This window comes from Sebastes fasciatus, chromosome 7, assembly GCF_043250625.1.
Source record: "Sebastes fasciatus isolate fSebFas1 chromosome 7, fSebFas1.pri, whole genome shotgun sequence".
Taxonomy (NCBI): Eukaryota; Metazoa; Chordata; class Actinopteri; order Perciformes; family Sebastidae; genus Sebastes; species Sebastes fasciatus.
In genome coordinates this window covers 8,880,262-8,904,195 of record NC_133801.1, presented here as the reverse complement: position 1 = coordinate 8,904,195, position 23,934 = coordinate 8,880,262, and the positions used below count along the sequence as shown (strand labels likewise).

Genomic DNA, 23,934 nt, shown 5'->3' with positions numbered 1-23,934 from the left:
GCACAGGACTTGCAACAGCCACTCGGCGCAAGTCGGCCCATATTAATTGAGAATAAATTCATCCACACTGACATTCACAGTGAACTTCGAGATTAAAGATTGATGATAAACTAATGCTTCTATCAGATTAATCAAGTGATAGGAGATTAAATTTGGATGCGTCCTGGTTTTGGTTTTGATGGCATAATTACTTTTTTTTTCCCCTAGTGGAGAGCATCAAAGAGACAGCATCCACTTTTTGCCATTTCAAAAAATAAATCAAATAATAAGTACAGAGCTAAAGCCCTGATAGAGGTCACCCTGTGTTTTAATTAATTCTTAGCACGTGCTTTAATAAAACATGGTGTTTTACTGCATATGGGTGAGGCTTTTCATATAAAACAAAACAATGTGTAGTCACAGCAAAGATGAAAATGTCATTTATCGGTCTGTTCGCTAGTGGTAAGTGAACGACATGAACCAGGTTACACTACATGCTCCTGAAATCCAGTCTCACTACCACTCCCGTCTGGTACCAACGCACTGGTTCACCCTTTATTGTCTGCATGGGATGCACCGGGCTTTCAACTAACTCCAATGTGAACCCATCCTCTTCAGCATTAGACAACGCAAGTGACATTGTATAAAGAGCGAGGAACTTTACTTGGGGTGAGTGAGAGGGGAGATTGGATGGGTCAAAACAAACACAGGACTTTCACCCACAAGACTGCTGTTCATGTCACGTGTGAAACCAAAGTCAACGTTGACTTATTTTACCTTTGTTTTGTTACATAACTTCCATACTTTATTAATGGCAGTTAGTGTATGTTTCCTTTGAACATAAGTTTGTTTTGAAAAGACGCCATGCATGTAATGAGCAGAAACCGACATGCTGTCCCTGACACGTCCAAAACTGATGCTCAGACCCGGATTAACACAGAGCCCCCCCTCCCACTTTACATGTAAAAAAAAGAGTCAAATTTACTATGGATATAAAGACCATAGATTTACATGAACGTATAGTACAGGCCTGGCCCAGCGCCTCAAGAGGACTTAGCCCCCTTAAGTTGTATTTTTGCCCCCTCTGTTTAAGCATAGAGGGCTGCATGTTCTCCCCATGTTAGCGTGGGTTTTCTCTCAGCTTCCTCCCACAGTCCAAAGACATGCAGGTTAGGTTAATTGTTGACTCTAAATTGCCCATAGGTATGAATGTAAGCATGAATGGTTGTCTGTCTCCAAGTGTCAGCCCTGTGATAGTCTGGCGACCTTTCCAGGGTGTACCCCGCTTTCGCCCAATGTCAGCTGGGATCGGCTCCAGCCCCCTTCTTGACCTTTAATAGGATAAGCGGTTACAGATAATGGATGGATGGATGTTTAAAAATAGGAAAATAGCAAAAACAACACGTTTGTTGTGTGTACAGGGTGTGGTGCTGTCCAGTACTGAAACGGTGAAGAGAAGATCGATAAACAGACAGAACACGTCACTTAGTTTGGTGCTTTCTTTTCATGGCTGTAAATATAACTTTCTGCCCTAATTCCTCAGAGAAAGAGAGAGGGTTGCAACCCACAATCAACGGCTTCTACACTCCTCGCCCTGCTGATTTTGACAATTTGCAATTTTGGGTACATTTTGAATCGTGGCTATGTGTTTTGATTGTTTTTCTTTTTTAAGTAGGTTTGTTGATGCCTGTGCATTTTGAATTTGAATTCTTCATTTAGTACCTCTTTGCATCCATGAAATAATGTCTATAGAAGGTATGACAACTATTTTAAAAGTCTAGTCGTTGTGTTAATCATTCGGTGCGCCTCCAGCACGGCAAATTGGCCGATGCCCCCGGACACTCGGCCGATGCCATATGTGGATAATTTGGCTCGGCTGACGCAGATGTCTACCTAGAACGTCATAGTTTGAAGCGTAGGGCCACTGACTAAGCTGCAATACTGTATTTGACGAGTTGAGAGTGAGAACGTGTTGGCTCCTCATGCCTCGCCCACAATCTCTCACTGCTGGCATCCTTCGCAACAAGCCGCTGACTCAAGATCACTTCAGTTTTGAACTTTCCACAGATACTTCATTAACTGCATTTATTATGTGGTGGTAAAGACACTGGGAAGTTTTAAGTTCTTTCTCCTTCCCCGTCATTCCTCAGCTCCTCTAGTGTCCTTAGACTGTTGTCACTCGTTCTGATCGGCTACCCGCCTGTGACCCCACACTTTCTTTTTTTTCTTTTTCTTCTTCCCTCCCCCTCTGTCTCCAGCTCAAGTATTCCTTCTGAGACTTTCTCTCTGGCTGTGTGATTTGAGAGCAGGTCTGCAGCTCTCTGATAGCATCCGTCTCCCCCACATGTTCCCGCCTGGAACAAAAAAAAAACTTTGGAGTTAAAGAGCTGGAACTGTGAGTGGTTGTGTGTGTGTGTGTGTGTGTGTGTGTGTGTGTGTGTGTGTGTGTGTGTGTGTGTGTGTGTGTGTGTGTGTGCGTGTGTCTGTGTGTGTGTGTGTGTGTGTGTGTTTGCAGGTGTATGTATGCGTGTATGCCTGTGTTTCTGTGTATTAATGCATATGTGCGTGCACGTTCCTATTTTTTATGCACTAATTGGAACCACTGGATACAGCGCAGGGATGATGCTTTACTTTCATGTGCAAAGGTGCATGCTGTTTATTGTTGAAATCTCTGTCTACGCTGCCATGTGCCATGTGGATACTGAAATGACACCTTTAATTAAAGAGCGAGACACTGTAGTAATGAAATTAGTCAACGATTGCTTATAAAGGGAACTTAAAGTCAGACATTATCTTTTGAGTGTTATTTTTATCAATACAGAGAAATTGAATGAGAAGAAAAACACTTGATATTCAGTCCTTTTGCTGTTAGTCCCTTTTTCAATTAGATAAGATAACAGTGACGGCCAGAAACCAATATGGCGAACTCTAGGCTTCACAACCGTGGTCTACAAACCAATGAGTGACGTCACGGTGACTACGTCCACTTCTTATATGCAGTATACAGTTTTTGGCTAGCTGTACCCCATTGCTCCCAGTCTTTATGCTAAGCTAAGCTACCTGTCTTCTGGCTCCAGCTTCATATTTGACGGACAGACATGCGAGTTGTGCCGATCTCCTCATCTGTCAGCTCTCGGCAAGAAAGTCAATTTCCTCAAATTCTTAACTATTCCTTTCAGAGTTATGGATTGACGCCAATCACTAAAGGTTCTCCTAACACTATTAAGACAAATGTGTGTGTGTGTGTGTGTGTGTGTGTGTGTGTGTGTGTGTGTGTGTGTGTGTGTGTGTGTGTGTGTGTGTGTGTGTGTGTGTGTGTGTGTGTGTGTGTGTGTGTGTGTGTTTGTGTGTGTGTGTGTGTTTACTTGATACCAGATTGATGTAAGTGTGAGCTCAGCAGCTCTGCTGAAGGTTCTGCTCACAGGGGCAGCTTTCTGCTTTGTCAGGCGCTGCCTTCCTGATGGAAAGAGGCAAAATAAAAGATTTACACCCGGCGACATCAAAACACTACAGCTTCCTAGCACCACCATCAGCATGAGCAACAGGCACTGTCTCTCTTTCTCTCTCTCCCTTGTTTCTTTGATTCTCTGTCTTCTGGGACCTCTGAAGCTTACGATGGGTTTCAACTGCAGAGACTGATATATGACCTGCCAATCTTTTAAGCTGTGTGAGACAATGTTCATGAATTAGAAAAGGTCTGATTTATATTTTGAGGGACATAAGATGCAGCTCAGTGTTTTTTATCCGTCTGCTTGAATCAGGTATTCAAGCGATCAGAAAAGTGGAATCACAGAAGGTGCTTTAGGGGCTCAGGCTTTGTCCCAGTGGCAGAGCTACATTTTAATAAACTGTACCTGAATGCAAAATGTCAAGTGTATTTCCAGCCAGACTGGCTAGAGACCTCTGAGATCTCAAAACAATAACTATGAATACCTTTTCACAGACTCATGTGGGATCGAGATTTGATAGACATTGTTTTAAATGGTATAGTCAGAAGGCAGTTTGAGTCCTAGAAAATGTCTGAAGAAGAAAACATTCCCCTAAATAGGTAGGAGGTCCTGCAGCACCCATTCCTCAGCATTATTTCTTAAATGGTAGGCGCTTAATGGAGACCTTTATAGCTGATGAGAGAGGCAGCCAAGTCATCTGGTTAGTGTAGACAAAAATCTTCCCCTTGAGTAATATTCTAATAATTACAGCCTATGCCTTCAAACCATATCTCATCAAAGCCATTCAGTGGTAAAGATGTAGAAATGTGAGGTTATGCAAAACATAGTGAAAACACGTGGGGGGAAAAGACGGATTAGCTCAAGTGTTTGCATGTATGAGTCATTGTGTGTTGAGTGGAAGGGGGGGTGGTTGGTATGGAGTTCAAATTTCCCTCTTCCTTCCTTTTCCCTCCCTCTGCACTTTCTCTTTGGTGCCTGGAGGATAGAGCTCCGTGCTCTTGTTCCTTTGTGCTCTCCTGCTTTTCTTCTCATGCTCTTTCTTTCTCTTTCATCTTCTCCTGGACCCCCTTTCCCCTCCTCCCTCTTCCTACACCTTCTCGGCTCTCTCTTCCTCGCAAGTCATAGAGAACACTCTCCTAGGATGCAAATATCCATCCGAAGTTATGTCTTTGTTTGAGGAAAGTGTAGCTGGCCAGCATATTAAAGTGAGGAAGCCACCTGTGAGGTCCGATCTGTGCAGAAGGAAGAGACCGATTGCTACTGAGCTCTCCTCAGGGAGAGATGGACTTTCCTCACAAATGCTGGAACAAGTTTACGGCTGAGCGACCTTACTGCGGCCTCCATATGCCCTCCATTATGTTTGTAATAGATTTTCCTCTGAGGCATTTTCTCAACGTGTTGCTCACCTTGTCTGCACTCACCAACATATGTTGTTTCACACGTCACCTGCACCTACGTTTAATATGACAAGTCCACCTAGAAGAGCGGAATGACTCACTCATACCCTGTTATTATAATGATGAAAAATCATTGACAATGTGCAATGCATTTTCTACATGGTATATTTTGTCAAATATCCAGCAAGTTGTCAACAATATGTTTCACTTCAGTTTGGTCATGCTAAGGCACCACGCTGTGTTAATCTGGGTCTGTTGACAGTTGATTTCTGTATCTATATGTCAAGGGTGGGGGCAGCTGTGGCTCAGAGTTATAGAGCGGGTTGTCCACCAATTGGAAGGTTGGCTGTTCGATCCCCAGCTCCTTCAGTCCACATGTTGAAGTGTCCTTGGGTAAGATACTGAACCCCAAATTGCTCCTGAAGGCTGTGCCATCGGTGTGTGAATGAGTATTTCGATTAGATGAACCTGATGAGCAGGTTTGCACCTTACATGCTTTCATGTAGTGTAAAGCGCTTTGAGTTGTTGAAAAGCTTGAAAGGCGCTATATAAATGGAAGTCAATTTACCATTATTTTGTTGATTCATTGATTAATTAAGTTAAAGATGTCAAAAATTGTAAAAAAAAATTCTTGAAGTCCAATGTGATGACCCAAGTTGTCTTGATTATCTAATAAAAATACAGAAAAGCTGAACATCTTAGTGTTTTTTAATCTGAATCCAGCAAGTGTTTGCATGTTTTTCTTCTTGGTTGGCACGGAAAAATAATACATTTTAAAAATAGTTGTTAATTGACAATTTGTTTTTCTGTGAACGTTTATGTATCAGTGGAATTATCATGTGTAAACGTTCAGTATGGCCTCCTGTTAGCGGCAACAGCAGTTGCAAATGAAGTGCGAACACAGCTCTGCTTTCACACATTGGTAGAAAGCCGCTAACTAGCGGCTTTCTACCAATGACCGCCCGAGCACAATCCGCCATGTGAAACCATTTGCTAGCTTGTGGTTTTGATCACAGCTTCCCAGCAAGTCAGCTGGTCACTTTTTTTTCTGTGTATTAAAGGTTGATCCCTTGTTAGACCTTGATCACAGCAGTGATGTAACGACTGAAGCTGCTTAACACAGCAGCTATATAGTTTCTGTTTCTCACACCACAGGCACGGTGTTAAAAGAGGCCTCACAAGTCCGTTGTTGGCAGACAGCTCAACAGATGGGCTACTAATGCTGATAATGTGTGTGTATGTGTTGGAGAGAGAGAGAGAGAGAGAGAGAGAGATAGTCTCCCTCACCCCTGTGTCACTGCTTCTGCCGATCTCTGTCTCAGAAAGACTCCCACTCTCATACGGACACGGTGTAATACAATCGGCAGGAGCAGCAAACACAAGCAGAGAACATCTGTGGCGCCACAGAAAGCCAAATCCTCTCCGCTGGGAGACAGTGACCATGGACACACCGGCATATGGATGGGCCAGAGCTTTCCAACGAGGCCAAATAATGATTGATGCTAGCAGTCGCTCGCTGCGCAACAGTCTGTGCATACCCAATTCACCAGAGAGGCTCTGTCCCAGCCAAATGAGCAAATAAACCATAATTTCATTGCCATTGATGATCAAATTATCCTGCTAGGATAATTTGGACCAGGATGCTCATAGTTAGCGAGTTTCTATTTTGCTGTATCTGTCGTTGGAAAGGAAAGGAACGATGAGGAATGATGATATGCCGTGCGCGTCATTGAAACTTTTGAGCTGGGAAATGCAATGCATCCTTGAGTGCCGAGTTCGAGGATGACGTAAAGTTCTGTAACAGCAGCTGCCATTTTAAACTTACAAGACCCAGAATAAATCCTTTCTGGCATTGAATTCAGCTCAAAGAACCTTACAATAACGCTGTCTGGTATAATCCCATGAACATTGTTGCTCAAAAAACACTTAACATGTGTATGGTTTAGCTGCAATACGCCTTTATTGCATGAAATCATATCATAGGGTATAATTGAGTTACTACAAATAAAATGAAAAACTAAAATCACCTTTGGTTTTAATCACTTATTTATATTGATGTTTGTGGGACTAGTGGTGATCATTAAGTGGCATAGTTTATTAATAATTAATATTAAACAAGGCACCCTTTCACGGCGGTAGGTGATGCACCAAGCTTTCCATTAAGTACAATGTAAACCTATCCGCGGCAACAGTAAATGTACAGCGAAAGTGCTGTGGCGACGTAGTTTAAAGAGTGAGAGACAAACAGGGCGGTCGCCAGGGGAGGTGGATGGGTCCAAACAAACAAATGGCTTTCATCCAGAAGACCGCTCTCCGTGTCCCGTGCGTTACTTTCACTTTACAATCAGCTGAGTCAAGTCACATTTTCACTGTAAAACCTTTTTTTCTTTACATTTTTTTTTTTATTATTATTATTTTAAGCCCAACCATGTTGTTTTTTCCTAAACCTAACTATGTAGTTTTGTAGCCTAATCCTAAGCAAGTGTTTTTGTTTAATTGACAACATCATGTGTTTACTGTGACCGAAAAGTGATGCCAAGGGGTCTGACAGGGCGAGTTGGGGTGGCATTTTAGATGTTAGACAATTCCTGCAACATCGTAGTTCTATCAAAAATGTTCAATGATGTTTTGTTATGATTCCTGCAATACCTGGTAATCCTACTTCAAAACCGTGTACTTTACAAACAGGACCCTATTCTTGTGCTCTGCCAACCAAGCAGTGACCTTGCAGCAGCGAACTGACGGTAAAGTGTTTTTGGCAAGCAGATGTTTCCTCACCTGCATCTGTTCTGTAATTATCTGTGACATATCTGGTGCTAAAATGGGTCGAGGGCACAACTAATGGGGGTGCAAACTGATGACACAATGCAATTTGAATATCAACACTCAAGTCCGCACCCCCTCCACCACATCGTATGGTGCACACACTGGCTTTACAATATAATTGCACACAAAATAGACTCCAAACCTATTTAATTCATGTCATGCTTGCATGATTCATCTTGGCATTCCTCTTGAAACACTGAATATGATGTTTAGATCCACATAAAAGGTGATTTTAATGTGATTAGACATATGATTGAGATGAGTAGTACGTTAAATTTAGAGTGAGTCTTACTGCACCAGTTACCCATTAGTGCCTACAGGCTGTATGGTTGATTAACTCTCAGCAGCCATGTGAAGACATCAGGTCTGCTGTGTGTGTTCCATCTGTAGCTTCTAATTTGAGGAATGCGGATTGCATTTTCACTCATCTAATGTGGCTACCTGGATTAATTGTTGTGCAACTATCAGCGTCACTTGATATTTTGCACAGGGTCCGCATGAAAGTTGAACCCATGATCAGCTTTCATACAATGTATTGACCTTTTATCTGCGTCCACACTGTGGCTTTGTGAAGAAAAAACAATCGGGCTGTGCTTTACATGCGCTCTCTGCATACTGCTGCTTTGTGCGACTGCATCTGTACGCTTTGCACTGCAGTGCTTGAGTGGTGGCTCAGTTACTCACACGCACCACCATTGTCAGATATATTTCCACTGGTGACAGCACTGCTTAAGGGGGAAATAATTGCGTTGGTATCTGGTAGAGGTTTTTGTTTAATAATGTGTCTGTGTTAGTGTGTGACCTCTCTCCGTATCATGAAAAACAAAGACTTCTTTGTCAACCACAGAATGAGGATTTCCCTAAAGACACGCTTGATGCTGACATGTTTGTTTCAGTGGCTTGTACACCTCCACACACACACACACTGTCAGCTCTGCATGGCCTTCGCTGCAGTTGATTTGACGTTGTGTACGTCTGTGTAATATAATTAGACTTGCAGGCTTCCTGAGTGGGTGTGTAATGATCCTCTCCTGCGGGAGCTGCGACGTGAGATTCAAGGAGAACAGCTTGTTATCCTGTAAATATTGATATAAATAGTATAAAGTGCATCAATATATTAATAAGCACCGTCGGTGTTGTCATTTATGGTATCTCACATTAATTAATAGTAGGCGAATGTGATAATCTTTGGTGTGTCTCTGTGCAGAAGTGTTAGAAAGCGCTGGTGGTCATTTATAGCTGAAGTGTTAAAAGTCTGCGGTCATTTATAGCAATTTTCTTCTGACAATTCAGCCCCTTTTTTTCCTGCACATCCTGTTGTGGAAACTATCATTTCATCCATCATCCACATATCCATCTCACCCTCTCTTTAGTTTCTATTATCTCAGCTCTCTCCATGGATACACCACCACCATGACATGTTGTTTCTCACAATTTATGAGAAACTCAGTCTGCCCCATGGCTGGCTGAACCACACTGTATAAAAGCCTAGCTTCATAGATGTCTATAAAAAACACTAAAAGAGAGAAGCAGGAACAGAAAGTGTCGAGTCAACTAAGGCTGAGTCATCTTCCTTCAGAAACAAAGCTTGCCCGACTGTTCAGTATCTTTAAAATAGTACAGAGGACACTTTCAAGCACAGTGAAGCATGAATAGTGATGTGCTGGTAATCAGAGCTAAACCAGCAATGAGCAGCTACTGCCCCTGTATCTGCTGGAAACACCAGAGGTGATGTTACACTCACTAGAAGTACCTGTGTTGTACAGTAGCTATGATGGCTACCAGTCAAACATAGTAGTTTTATGCCAAACCATGTTGTGTTTTCCTAAATCTAACTAAGTGGTTTTGTCGCCTAACCGTAAGCAAGTGTTTTGGTTTAATTTAGCATGTGTTTATTGCAAGCAAAAAGTGACGCCAAGGGGTCTGACTGAGTGTCAGTATGTAATGAGGTGAGATGAGAATGTGCTGGAAATACAGTGACAGTGCAGTTGTAAGTTGCGCCAAATCAGACAAACAAAGGAAATAAAAGTGCAGTAAAGAAACCAATCAATCAAAGGCACTGGAGAACAGCAGAGTTTTTAATTTAGATTTTAAAGTTGAGGCACATTTCACATCACCAAGAAGTTGGTTCCATCTTTGTGCAGAATAGTAGCGAAATGCAGCTTCACCTTGTTTGGTTCTGACTCTAGGTACTTATTTCTAAAGTTCTACAGCCCCTACTGGCTTTTTATTCTTCAAGGAGATCAGACATATATTATCACCTGACATTGTTGAGTGATGTAGGAACTAGCAGCAACACTTAAAATGTAATAACTGGAAGCCAGTGTAGCGATTTAAGAACAGGAGAATGTGCTCAGGTCTCTTGGTTCTTGTCTCTTGCTTCTGAATGAGCTGAAGTTGTTGCTACCGTTGTCAGGTGGTATAGCATCAATTACTTTCAGAGTTCTATAGTCAATATGAATAAAAAGTGAACTACTAAAGAAACTAATCTAGTTTGAGTATCAGGAGAAATCAACGTATTAAAGAAAACACGGATACGGTCAGAAAGGCCTACGCCCCCGACAACGGTGCTAAGAATGTCAAAAAATGCTAATAAGCAAATCCAGTGTGTGTCCTTGATTGTGTGCGGGTCCTTTCACATGCAGCAACAGATCAAAGCTTCCAATAGACCACAGCCTTTCCTGTCAGTTTTGTATTTGGGATTGTCAATATGAATTTTAAAAATGCCAGTTATGACAAATTAGTCCAAATCGGTTGAGATGACTGAAAGCAGCTCAGTGGTTGTTGTCAACAAAAGCCATGGAGGTCTGTAAATTGTTAACAGCAAGATTTTTTGGTGTGCCTTTCAACACAGTGCAAAGATATTCAAAGGAGACCAAATCACCACATGATGACTGTTTGCATTGAAATGAGTCTTTAAATATAGCAGCAACACCACCACCTTTCATCTCACATCGAGAAACATTCCTAAAATGAACGTTTTGGAGGGGCTGCCTCACAGAGAGTCAGACACTTTATCGTTAAGTAAATATATAAATATATTGTTATGCTCTGAATATTGCACAGATATTGGTGGGCCAATGTGTTATCTATACTTCCACAGCAGAGGAATACATGTCTATCATGTTCACTGTGTTTACATGAACACTTATATTCCACTATTATTCGGAAAATTACAATATTCCAAATTTGCTACATGTCATGTAAACAGCATATTCCGTTTTGATATTTTGAATTAGGCCTTATTCTGATTAACATATGAGGGATATGCCTGTATTATTCAGGTTTTAGGAGCATTTTTTGACCATGTGTAAGGCACATTCAGAATAAGCGCCTCAATTGGGGGTTTTACGTTAGTTTGCGACAAACAGCCTCTTGCCTGTTTATGGCCAGCTCTGTGCGTTGTCCACAAACCAACTAGCCGGCAGTTTGCAGAGATGCATGCCCAAAAGAAAAGCCCACATTTCCGTTCAGAAGAAGAAACACATCTACTTTAAACGTTATGAAAGACTTGAATAGCAACATGTTTTTGGATATCCTTTTCAAGAAGTGGATTGAAGGAATGAAAGAATGTTCACTCGGTCCAACAAGTAAACCACCGGTTACGTTAATTGGAGTATGCACAGCTGCATGTAAACGGGAATATTAGTGGAATATTCTTTTTTATTAGCCATGTAAACAGCTGGGAGGCACGGTGGTGCAGTGGTTAGCACTGCCGCCTCACAGCAAGAGGGTTGCAGGTTCAAAATCGGCCCTTCTTTGTGGAGTTTGCATGTTCCCATGTCAGCGTGGGTTTTCTGGCTTCCTTCCACAGTCCGAATACATGCAGCTTATTTTCATTATTGACTCTAAATTGCCCGTTGCTGGGAATGTGAATGGTTGTCTGTCTCTGTGTGTCAGCCCTGTGAGATGTTAAGGATGGGCCAGAGATTTCAGCTTAACTGAACTTTCAAATCTAATCATACACATCCAAGCTAATGTGGTGTTTACACACTAAATGTGTATTGTTGGAAAAAAAAACATCCGTATTAACATTATATGCCAACACAAATCTATGCAAAAGTTAAATATGTAGTGTGGATGTCCTCATGTGGCATCTCTGTCATTGTCAAAATGGTCCAACTTTTGTCCAATACTTTACTTCATGATTAAAGACCTGCAGAACTAATGACATTCCCATCAGCTTTCAGCCATAGTTAGCAAACAGCATGCTAACAAGCTCAATGAATATACATGTTATACCTCCTAAACATCAGCATTTTTGCATTGTCATTGTCAGCCATTTAGTTCAAAGCGCCATTGTGTCTAACAGAGCCATTAGAGTGTCTGAAAACACTTAGTTTTATTGAACACTGAATGTATTCTAATTGCTTCCACATTATCTTTCCTAATCACAATTACACATCAACATAAAGCTTTTGTTTTCCAGTAAAACTCGTGGTATTGGTGATTTAGAAAACAGCTGAAGTCGATTTTACATCTGCCTGTAAAATGACACTGAAGTCACTGCAGAAAACCCAAAAGAACAGCTCAGGTTTTAATGCTTTGTCATATTATTCCCCAGCAGTAAATAAAGTGACTCACGGCAGATTTATAACAACCATGGTAATGCGCTTACAGTTTTATCTTCCTTTGATGTCGGCCATTAGTAATCATTCCACCGCAGCGTTATGTGTTTGACAAAACAGCCAAGGCCAAGCATTTTCTAATTAGCCCTTATTATCTTGAACTTTATTGCAGTCACTCTCTACACGACTTCACCGCGGTCCTCCTACAAACAATACCTTTGCATTAGCATTTTTGAATTGTCTCCTTAACAAAGGTTGAATGCTTTGTATTCCTTTCTGCCACTCGCGAGGAAGCCACAGAACGGGCCTCCCCATGACCAAGACTTGCTTAATGATGAGTGAAAGGGCCTCCGTGTGTTCAGGCTCATAAATCTTCCGCGCGCGAGCGTCCGTGTGTCTGTCCGCTTTTCAACGCACTGCAGGCAGAGGAGCGTCTGCCAAGCTGCGATTATGCCCATGGTGGCTGCTAGCAGTTGTGTAATCACCAGCGCCTTATTGTTGCCTCTCTTTAAAGACACACTTTCATTGTTGCTAAGAAGCGCGATAAAACTAGGAAGAACAATAAAAAGCATACAGCTAGAGAGAGAGAGACCGAGATAGAGTCCACAAGGGATGCTTGGGGAGGGCACTAAACGTATATCCTATTCTTCCCTTCTCTTTTTTGTCTCCACCAACTAACCTATGCTGTCCATCTTTCAGCTGCTCTCTCTTCAAATTTCCCCTTCCTTACATCACATGCAGAAAATCAAAAACATGGGAAGAATGAAGGTAAAAGGAGGAGTGTTGGTGGAGTGGCTTACAAGCAACTCATCTCCCAGAGTTTTTTTTTTTTTTTTTTCTTCATTGGTGTAAAAGTACAAGGCTGACAGAATGTTCAAAGTGTTCAGGATCAAAGAAGAGCACTCTGCTTTTCTGAGTGATGGGGGTGGGATTGGATCCAGAGGGTTAGCTCGTGTCAGACCGCATCACGCCTCTCTTTTTCTCGCTATCTCCCACTGTCTGTCTCTCTTTCCCCCTGTTCTTCCTCTTTTTGGCTGTCTTCCCCTCCGTGTTTACTGTATCCGACTTTAACTCTCTCCCCCTGCTTCTGTTTTTTGTTGACTTGCTCTCTGTATCTGTCGCTCACTCTTTTCCTTCCTGCTTTCTTTCTTCCTCAGCTTGTGCTTCATCTCTCCTCATTTTCCCCCCTCTTATCCATCCATCTCCTCTACCCCTCGCTGTCATTATCCATCCAGTTTGATTATTTATGCTGTTTTCTATCTTCCTCCTTCACTCCCCCCTTCCTACCTGAGCCTCTCTAGCTCTCCCCCGTTGCTTTCGTTTCCCATGGAGCCCCATAAGGCTGATGGCTATTCTAATCGGCTGTAGCAGTTTCAAACGTGGCGTGACTTAATTTTCAAATTGATGGTAAATGATAAATCAAAGGCACTGTGATATTAAAGCGCCGGAAGGAATCTGAGTCCTTGAGGATGAATGTTTACACTGGGGGGCTATTTCTGGGTGGGCACAATGAAGCAGTCAAGTACTCAATTAGGTTTATTTCCCTGTTGCACATACAAGCAAAAATCCTAGGTCTGAATCAGACTTTAAAGCATCTGCATGAGGTACACAGGTTGGGGTCAGACACTTTTTGTTCAGTCACAAATCAGCAGTTGTTTGGTGTGCACAGCATTTACTCACAATGTGAGTCAACCTCAGGATTTATCTCGCAGTTCATCGTTCTTTCTCCACTGTTTCTCATTACTAAACACAACATGTTGCCAATAAACCAGAAAGGCATAAAAATTATTTCCAAAGTGGCGATCCTCTCTAATCCTGCGTGTTTTATTTCTGTCACAGTGTTGGCTTGTCGTATGATTTGGCTTGTTATAGTGAAGACATCTAATGAGGCATTTAGGCCATGTCCACCGTCATGCAGATTCATTTGGAAACAAATGTCTTTTTTTTTCTCTTTTTTGGCCTTCTACCAACACTAAGACTGGAGGATTTTGAAAATGTTGGTCTTGCACCGTAGTTTTGACAACAAAATAAGAGATAAACATGTTGTTTGTCACTGCCTTCCAAAACTATGATCAAATACGACCATTTTCTGATCTGACATCTCTATCGGCAAGATGACATTTGTCATAACAAAACAGATTCCTACTACAGTACTTGTTTAAAGCTGCAGTGGGTAGAAATGCAGCAAATATGATTAGGAATTTTATTTTTATAAAACGGTAACTATATCCTGACAGTTCCACATGAGACAGGTGATCTGAAAAAAAAGCATGTGCCTCTGTCTCCTCTGGTGCTCCTAATGACATCTGCAATATTTCAGACCAGAGGAAAACAACCAATCAGAGCCGAGCTGGAGCCTTGCCGTCTCTGAGCAGCTGTCAATCACTCGAGGACTTTGACCAAACGGTCAAACTAGGCAGCACTGATCAAATATGAATCAATATTCTGTTACTGTAATGCCTATTTCTCGCCTCAAATGTTTTCAGAAACATCTTGTAGTGTACTGTTTAGCTGTAAAATAAGAAAGTTTGTGACCTGACAGCCATGTGGAGAACAGTTGAGGAAAGACCAAGTATTGCCAACAAGCCAGAGCACAGCCAATAGGAACACTCTCTCTGAAATGACCTATGATTGGCCAAAGTCTCCCGTCATAGGCTAGATTTTCTAAAGCCTGAAAACAGAGCCATGAGGAGGTGCAGAAGTCTCAGAGCACTTAAATTACAATATGCTGAAAGGTTATTATACAATGCTGCAAAACATGTTTTACCTACTGAAGCAAGCTGAGTAGCTTGGCACTAAATCAACTTCTTTGAGATACTAATTTATACATGTATGTAGTCATTTGTTTTTCCTGTTCTCTCTATTGAGGTTGGTCCTGAAAATCAAGTAATTGTGCACTGTAGAAAACTAAATGTCCTGATACTCCACACCCAGGATGTATGGGTTGAAGTCACGTTTAAATAGTAAATGGACTTGCATTTATATAGCCTTTCTAGTCTTCCGACCACACAGCTATTGACCCATTCACACACAAGTCAAATTTACTATGGGCATAAAGACCATAGATTTACATGAACTCATAGTACAGGCCAGGCCCAGTGCATCAGAGGGTCTTAAGTGGGACTTAACCCCATCAGTTGTAGTTTTTCCCCCCTCTGTTTAAGCTGTAGAAAAATAGCAAAAGCAACAAAGTTACTGGCCGAGATACGAGATGTGTCTATCACTTAGCTGTTTTTTCATTACCATGGACAGCGCTGTTTGTTGCGTTTACAGGGTGTGGCGCTGTCCACGACTGAAACAGAGTGGAGGAGATCGATAAACAGACAGACAGAACACTTCACTTAGTTTGCTGTTTGCTTTCTGTGGTTGTAAATAAAACTTTTGGCCCTAATTCCTCAGAGAGAGAGACAGAGAGAGAGATGCCGCTGGGCACTTGCCCGCTGCCATATATGGATAATCCGCCCCAGACTGTCAAACAGTGTGAAGAGTTTGGAGTTGCATTTCTCAAAGATGTGGAGGTGTGACTCCTGGGATGTGAATGCATTTGTTAAAGGGGCATGTTCAAGCTAAAACCGGCTGTTGAGTTGCTTTTTAAGGTACAAACAGATGTTTCCTGTGTCCCTGTCACATGTTTTATTCACTCATCCATCCATCCCAACCTGAAAATGTTCTGTAGTCGTAATAACGATGTCAAGCTACTTCTGTCTTTGGTGCTGTCAGACAAGAGTCATCATTTACATGACCACGAGACACAAACATAGGTCTTTTTTAAGCATTTGAACAAATGAGTAAGGCTGTCATTCTTCTTGTAAAGACAGTTATCAGTGTGGATGCTGGTGACAAAATAATTGAAACGTCCTGATTACAGTTTCAGACATCAGCAAGTACGTGCAGCAGCAAGTTAAGAAGCCAGCTTTGTGTTGCATCCGTCTGTGATTGCTGCTGTCACTGACATATCTTTTTGTTGTGCCTTTTATAGAATATAATAATGACTTTATCTGTAGTCTAAATGCGGCAGACCAAGACATAAATTAGGCATGGTTAAGAGGTAACACTCAATTCACAATTCCATTCTTTTCATAATAGTCATCTGACAGTAAAATTTTCCACATTTTTCTGAGACATGAGCAGCATTTTAAAATGCGCCTGCATTAGTGCGAACATGGTTTTAATGGCAGCAAATGCAAACAGGGATTTTGTGTGTATTCTCAGTCTTTTGTGGTTTGATATCGAAATGCAAACGCCTCCTTTTCAAGGAATAGAAAAGAAACTAAAAGATTTATTTGAACAAGAGTGGAATTACATCCTGAAGATCACATATTTGCGGTGAGTAATGCACTACAATCAAACCATAATTCTGAGAAGAAAAAAAAATTGATGTAATTCTGTGCAAATGCTTCCTTTAAATCTGCCAACGAGATGACACAGAAGATGACACAGTTGTTGGCGTCAGCGGCTTTGAGGTCTTTTGAAATGATACACAGCCTCGCTGATATGAGACCTGTAATAGCGTTGTCAAATACATGCAATTATGGGTGCAGATGAAAGCCTCACACACACACACACACTGTTTTCCTACTGTGAAAAACTGGTTGCCAGTCTGTGTCTCACTCTGACATTATGAGAACACCAGGTGCTCTGAGCAATAGTTCTTCCTCCCTAATGTTCCACCCTTGAAGTGTGTTGGTTTATGACTGTGTGTGTTTGAATTGGAGGAGGGACAGCAGGGTTATGGGGCTGTTCCCAGAACAGTGGCAGCTCCCTGCGCTGTGGCATCGCTGCTTCAGGGTAGTGATGATATAATACAGGTCAGGCTAATCAAGGCAGAGAGAGTAGGGGTGTGTGTTTATGTGGGTTGCACATGTGCTAATGTGTAAGTGGCTCATATATGTGTATATATGTTTGTAGGTGTACTACGTGTACCTGTACGTATTGTAGGACTTTGTGTAGAAAAATATATCAGCCACCTTTGTTTGGATAATTCCCCAAGGCTTTCTCCCTCTTTCTGCCTTTGTCTCTCACTCTCTCTCTCTCTCTCTCTACATCGCAGCCCAACCAACCACTTTGAAATGCAGAGAGCGTCGGCGAGGGGCTGTTGCTAAGCCAGGGCTTGATGCTGTCTTTCAGATAGGGTAAACTATTAAAGAGCTGGGGAAATAGCTGCGTGCTGATGGCTGGGGAAGTAAGGGGCGGTGGCAAGCAGTTGGGATCACACCAGTGCAGAGCCAGATCTCGAGGGCGAGCCATAAATAAATGAGGCCGGGCCACTGGACCGGCTGAGGTCCGGCTTTTTTGGCTGCAGCGTGGGAGGAGTTGAGAGGGTGGCTGCGAGAGAAGCTGTGAAGCTAAACAGCTCTTAAGCTGATGGGAAGTAGAATGAAAGGACAGTTTAAGATTTGTGGAAGTGCGCGATAAGGTAAACTGCTTCAGTATCCGGATGGTGGAGTTTCTTGGTCTCAGCGGTCACTTGGCTATTTAATATTTATGGGTGAACGGAAGCATTGATTGTTGCTTCAGTATTCAAATCACCACAATCTGATGTGTCCACGGCTAATGATGTGTCTCGCTTTGGGAGAACACAGATTTGGTTTGTAAACAAGGCAGCATGCCTGCCTTCCTCTCAACTTCCCCTCTCTCCCAATGTGATTAGGAGTGTAATGGGGACATAATAGCACGGCAGACAGAAATGGTTCTCCAATGTACCCATCTACACCCCCCCCTTCACTCTGCCCTGTCTCAGCCCCCCTACCCTACTATTGCTCTGACTCTAATTCCATCTGTCTCCGCTTCTGCTCTGGGAAATACAATCAGAGCATAAGCCATTGACAAATTCCCATTATATGCAATTTCATGGGCGATAAACCCATTTGAAATCAGAATGATCCCCTGAATGTATGCATGCAGCTCCCCCAATGAGCTAATTATGATTTTTTCTTTTTTTTATTTATTTACTCTCATGGAACCCAGCAGACAGTTTTCTTTTTCTTGAAATGGAACTAAACAGAGAAATGAGAGAAAAATGCCAGTGATTGAGAAAGCAACAATGAGAGGCAGAAGTTTTTGACATGCATCCTATTCTGCAGTTCAAATTTGCCCAAACATCCAGTGTTTCCAACTGTTCTCCTATTGACCCCCCAATTTACACCCCCACTTTACGCCCCTGGTCCGATTTAGCGTCACAAAAATGTACAAGTGTGTAGTTGAGGTCAAAATGAAGGCTGAGTTCGAAGATGGGTGTGGTCTGAGCAAGGGTGCTGGAAGTAGGGGGTAGAAAGTGGGGAAGGCCCCCCACACACTCTTTACGCCCCTGGCCAGATTTGATGTTGCATCTGGCCCAGGACAATATCCAATAATTGGCTGTAACTCACTGAGTGAACTGTCAAGAACTAAACTAAATACCTTTTCACATTGAAACAAATAAAGATTCCCAGACTATTCAGTAAAACACAAGTTATTTTTCACTGGTAGTTTTTTCTTTTTATGTCAAATATGGTATGGTAAAAAAATGCTTTTCCAATTTTGTTTGTTTTCCAACGAATGTGCATTACAATTTCCACTTGTTACAAAAAATAAACGTCCATCTTCACAGGAAACATCTTTCTTATATATAGGCAAGAAAACTACTTGGTTAGGCTGAGGAAAAAATGGACTTCTCAGTTAGGTTTAGGTCACAAAACTACTTAGTTAGGTTTAGGAAAAGATCGTGGTTTGGCTTAAAATAACTCCGCAAGTGGTATTGTTTAACATACTTGACAATTTAATCAACTTTGACTTCTGGTTTCACAAGGAACGCAAACACCGGTCTCCTCCGGTCCGGCATTTTTTTGACCCATCTATCCACCTGACTTACTCCCTGCACGGCGTTTGTCGCTCTTTATGTTTCCTGGTTCACAATTACGTGAATTACAAACTAATCCATTCCGTGGGTTTTATACAAATTACAGTGCATTACTTTTCTTAGGTATAGCTACGTGTATGAGAACAGACAGAGAAAGTGTAGGTTCCTCTGAATCATATGATGTATACCACTTGATACTGACTAGAAGAATGATCTCAGAATTGGCAAAAATAAAAAACTATGTCCAGGGGTTTCTTAGTCTATGTAGGCTTTACAAGGTTACCTGTAATTTAGCTTTGAACCCTGTACCATTTTCAGTCATACTAGGGACAACGAAGAGTAAATAAATGAAGAAGTTCTGTTCCAAGTGTGATTTGTGTTGAAGAAAAAACACTTAGTAGATGACATTTAAGGGTTTCATTCACTCAGCACCTCCCAAGGGTGAACAGTGTAAGCCATGAACTTAAGTAGCTTCATATCTTCTATAAAGAAACAGAGCTTTCTCAGCTCCAAATTGTACCCTATGAATCATAAGCAGCATTTCTTTTGTCAAATGCTGAAGCTCTTTTTAGAACCGCATTCAGTCCTGTTCTATGTTCCATTGACGTAACAAGTCCCATGTGACCGGTTCTTCCAAGCCTTTACTCTGCTGCGATCAGTAGATTAAAGCAGCAGAGCCCTTAGACTCATACATGGGTGCGTACATACTTGGATGCACCCACCCACACTCACTCCACACTAGCAGAAATAGTGACACAGGCGTCATGGTAAGCTTTTTTTTTGTCCTCTAATTTGACAAGGACAGCTGTTTCCCATCCATCTTATAAATCTGCACATCTGTGAATGTACACCTTATGTTACACATTTGTTGCTACAGCAACAAGTGTGGTTTAAAGTAGTAGAAAATGTCACAGTGACAGTTTTTGTGTCAAGTGTAAAATTGTCAAGATTGGAAAGATGATTCAACGGTAATGTCCCACTGCGATTTCTCTTTTCCTCCCTCAGCAGCCCTTTTGCACAAACACCATCTCAACCCAAAAAAGTCACACAGTCTCATTCTTTACCCTGGGATTCTGTGAGATGATGTCTTTTTTGTAATTCACCCCTTAATGCACAACATACATCACTTTACCTTGGGTATAAACACTATAAATCTTCTGATAGTTGCAACAGAACTAAGTGGCCTTTCCTCCAACTTCACAACCCCTAATGTAGCACTTTGAAAATGTTTTTACTGAACTGAATGCATGGCACAGTGCGTACATATGTTTCTATTTTGATGTGCATTTCCATTAGAGATATGAACCAAGAATCGCATCAACCAAGCCACTCAGGGCCAATTCCATCTTTGATATGCTGCACTGACGATAAATAAATCCTCATGTCGGTTGCAGTGGGACTTTGAATCAGACTAGAGAGCCAAAGGAATCAAAACAATTCCATAATTCATACAGTTCTAGAGGTGGAGGCCCCATGCATGAAACACATCCTGCCCCAAAGATTATTTACTGCTTTATTTGCATCCGTGGCTTGCGTTTGCTGTGCAACACTGCACTTAAGTTAATGAAATTTTTGCAAAAGATTAGTGGGCAGCTCTGAGTAGCCCCAAGCCTCTTCCGCAATAGGTTATTATGTTACTCATTCTTCATCCATTCTTTCACTGTAAACTTTCAGGCCTTCTTCTCAGAAATACTGTAATTGTGGCATCATCAATCGTTGCTGCAATAAACTAATTAAGTACATCCAGATACGATTATGCGTCTGCGCATCATGACAGTAAGGGACACTTTTGACATAATGGTCCATCTCCCTAGAGAACAGCCTGATGATATTGGCTTTCTGATCTATAACTTAGCTCGATTACAGCATCATTCCAACGAGACGGCTAATGTCCCCAAGGCAGTTCCCAGGCCTGTCTGGTTCGGCGCAACAGTTGAGATTCATTGGAGAGAGAGTAGCACTCCCAGCGGATCAGCGCTCGCTTTTATGGAGAAGGTGGAAATGGTGATTACATGCGAGTCATTTTTAGAGAGACCTTTACCAAATTGACACTGACATTTCTGGTAAGACCAGCTACTGTGGGAAATGAATCTTTAACCACTGAGTGTGCTGGATGGCACCATATGCCACACTTTTTCAACTCAATCCTTCACATTCCTCCAATTCAGCTTCACCTCACGTCATCTCTGGACTTTAGCTGATACACACAAGACTAATGGCCTCTTTGAATCACTGTTTCACAGGTTATATATATATATTATTTTAAGAAGGGCTGTCAACGTTAACGCGATAATAACACGTTAACGCAAAATCGTTTTAACGCCACTAATTTATGTAACGCATTAACGCAATCGATGTTTCGGAAGTTGTCGCGGGCACAGTTTTGAAGCTAAGAGTGTTAAATACTTGACAGAACTCCCTTTAAGGTGCATTTTGAACGGAAACAATTAGATTAATTTGCAGTACAAATCTAACACATGGTATTTTTCCAATCTTGCACACAATGACTTAGAAGTTATTTCCAATTAGATCTATGTACGGTATGTTGAAGGATAAAAGCAGTTCATAACTTTCATCTTTAAAAGGATTATGTATGTAGATCCCTGTAAGGATGAGGCTGGCTGTCTTGAAGACTGAGCCACATTGACAGTTAATTCTGTTGTCTCGCATTCTTGTAAATAATTGGCAGTGCATTAAATGCTGTTTATATAACCCTGTAATGAGCAATCCAGCCTTCAGTGGGAATGATGTAAGTAATTCCCTTTTATGGTGAATATTTTCTTTCTTTTGTACTGTGTGACGTCTCTGCTCTGAAAGGCAGTGCTTGAAGTGGAAAAAAAATAATTGCCAGTACTCTCATATTCACATGTTGTAGTGTGTGTCGGCCGGTATCAGCAATCTCTCGCGACTTATTCCTGTTTAATCATTATTTCTTTAAGCATGTTATACTGTGTCAGTCATAATCAGCTGTGGTTTTATTGCTATTATTATACTTGGGCTATGCATCTTCTATAGTAGGCTTATAATACTCCAATAATATTCCAACTGGAGCATTATAGGGTCTAGGTGGTGTGTTGTATATTTACCCATAGTGTTAATAGTAAAAGTGCTTTCCTGTGTTATTTGTAGCCTATAGGTTTTAGGAGCAGTGTTCCAGTCAGGATGCTCCTACATATTATACAGCGGGATAAAGAAATACATTTTGAATTTGGACAGCGATAAAAAGATACTTATTGATATTGGGTTTGGGGGTCCTCTCCAAGAAAATTTGAAGGTTTTTGATTTAAAACTATGCAATTTTACATCATTTTGGACCATTTTTCGGATAATGTATCATAACGTATATTTGCTCAAAAATGAAAAACGTTATGAAGAACAGTTAACTAATTATTTTACAAAAAGGACATGAACATTATATTGATAAATCACAGCACCCTTGTCCTCACCCGCTGCGCCGGTGCGCAAGAAAAAGTCACGGTATGCCGAGGAGTAAAATGAAGAAGTGCCGGTACTGCGTACTAGTGAGTACCGGCCCACACTTCCAGCACTGTTGAAAGGTGTTATATAAATAAAGTAACTTACTTACTTTTTATGGTAAACTTATATAGTATCAGATCTCACATCAGTGAGTTTCAACCTTGGTACATGGAGACATACTCGGACATTCTGTTCTGTTTCTTTTTTTCTGTTCTCCATTTCATTTTCAATCTGCAACATTTTCTGAATTATATTGCATCCCTCAGTACAAATCTCTAAAGAAAGGGAACAAAAGGAAGAATTTACATTGTCAAGAAAAATATGAAATAAATGGGTATCTGCACTTTGTAAGGCATCGAAAATAATTGAAGAATGCCATCTGAGTTTGAGCCCTAAACAGTTTCCTCTCCTTGGATAACAGCCTTTTATCACTGGGTAATCTTGACCTGGAGCTGCACAAATCGGCATCACAAAAGACTCAGAGCTATAGCTTATTTTCTGCTCCTGAAAATTATGTGAAAATCTAAAATACTGAAAGAGCAACACACAAATGCGTCCCTGTTCCTGTGTGCATAGAAACAAACTGTAGGGTTGAAAATAGCAATGGTGATGATCGCCGAAACGTGAGTAGTCGTTAAGATTTTCAGTCTTGCAGTTGGAAGGTAAAATAGAAACCAATGATTTGTTGGTACTCAACTGTAAAAAAAAAAATCAAACAGCTCCCAATCAAGCAAAATGTTATGGTTGCCATGGGTTCACAGAAAGCTAATTTAGAACAGAAAATGTCAACTTTGTAAAGAAGCATACACACACACAACTAAAAACAGACTCTGCATGAACATGGACATTGTGTTGGCCAGCCATGAGATGAAGAATTGTGTCTTCGATATGTTTCACTCCAGTGGTCTGTGATTGGGCCTCGCGTGTGGCTAGAAGTGAGTGCAGGTCACTGTCAGGGCACTGTCACTTCTGAATCATCAGAGCTCCACAGAGAGGCCAGATTCAGGTTTCTACACGATGTTAATTTGGTCCCCAGAGAGTCAGGGCCTGACTACAGTACGAGTGTGGTTGTTAACAGTTACGTCCCAGCAGGACAACTAAACTGGCCTCCTTATTAACCCAGTTAAAGTAGTGTAGAGTCTCCTTGTTCCACTTGGAGTATCTCATTTGGTAATATTGTCAAATAATAAGACAGTGTTTGAGCCATTATCTGGCAGGGGGTCAAATAGGCTCATTAGTTCTTTTCTACGGGGTCACTTAGAGATGCACCGATCCGACTTTTCCAGTCCTATTACCTATAGCGATACTCAAGCTTTGGGTATCGGCCGATACCGAGTACCGATCCGATACCAGTGTTTAATTAATAAGCTGTATGTCTCACTGTGTGGAAGTGACTGAGA

At 41.5% G+C, this 23,934-nt stretch overlaps 1 protein-coding gene and 1 long non-coding RNA gene across 4 annotated transcripts in view; one reads left to right on the top strand and one right to left on the bottom strand.

Annotated features, from left to right (window-relative positions):
• Positions 1-1,232, bottom strand: part of LOC141771315 (uncharacterized) — a 183,658-nt gene extending 182,426 nt beyond the window's left edge. The window contains exon 1 of the long non-coding RNA XR_012594709.1: positions 1,132-1,232. This is a non-coding gene — a long non-coding RNA (uncharacterized LOC141771315). The remainder of the gene's footprint in view (positions 1-1,131) is intronic.
• The window catches only part of lsamp (limbic system associated membrane protein), a 650,892-nt gene that overhangs the window by 368,225 nt on the left and 258,733 nt on the right, over positions 1-23,934 (top strand). The window lies entirely within an intron of this gene.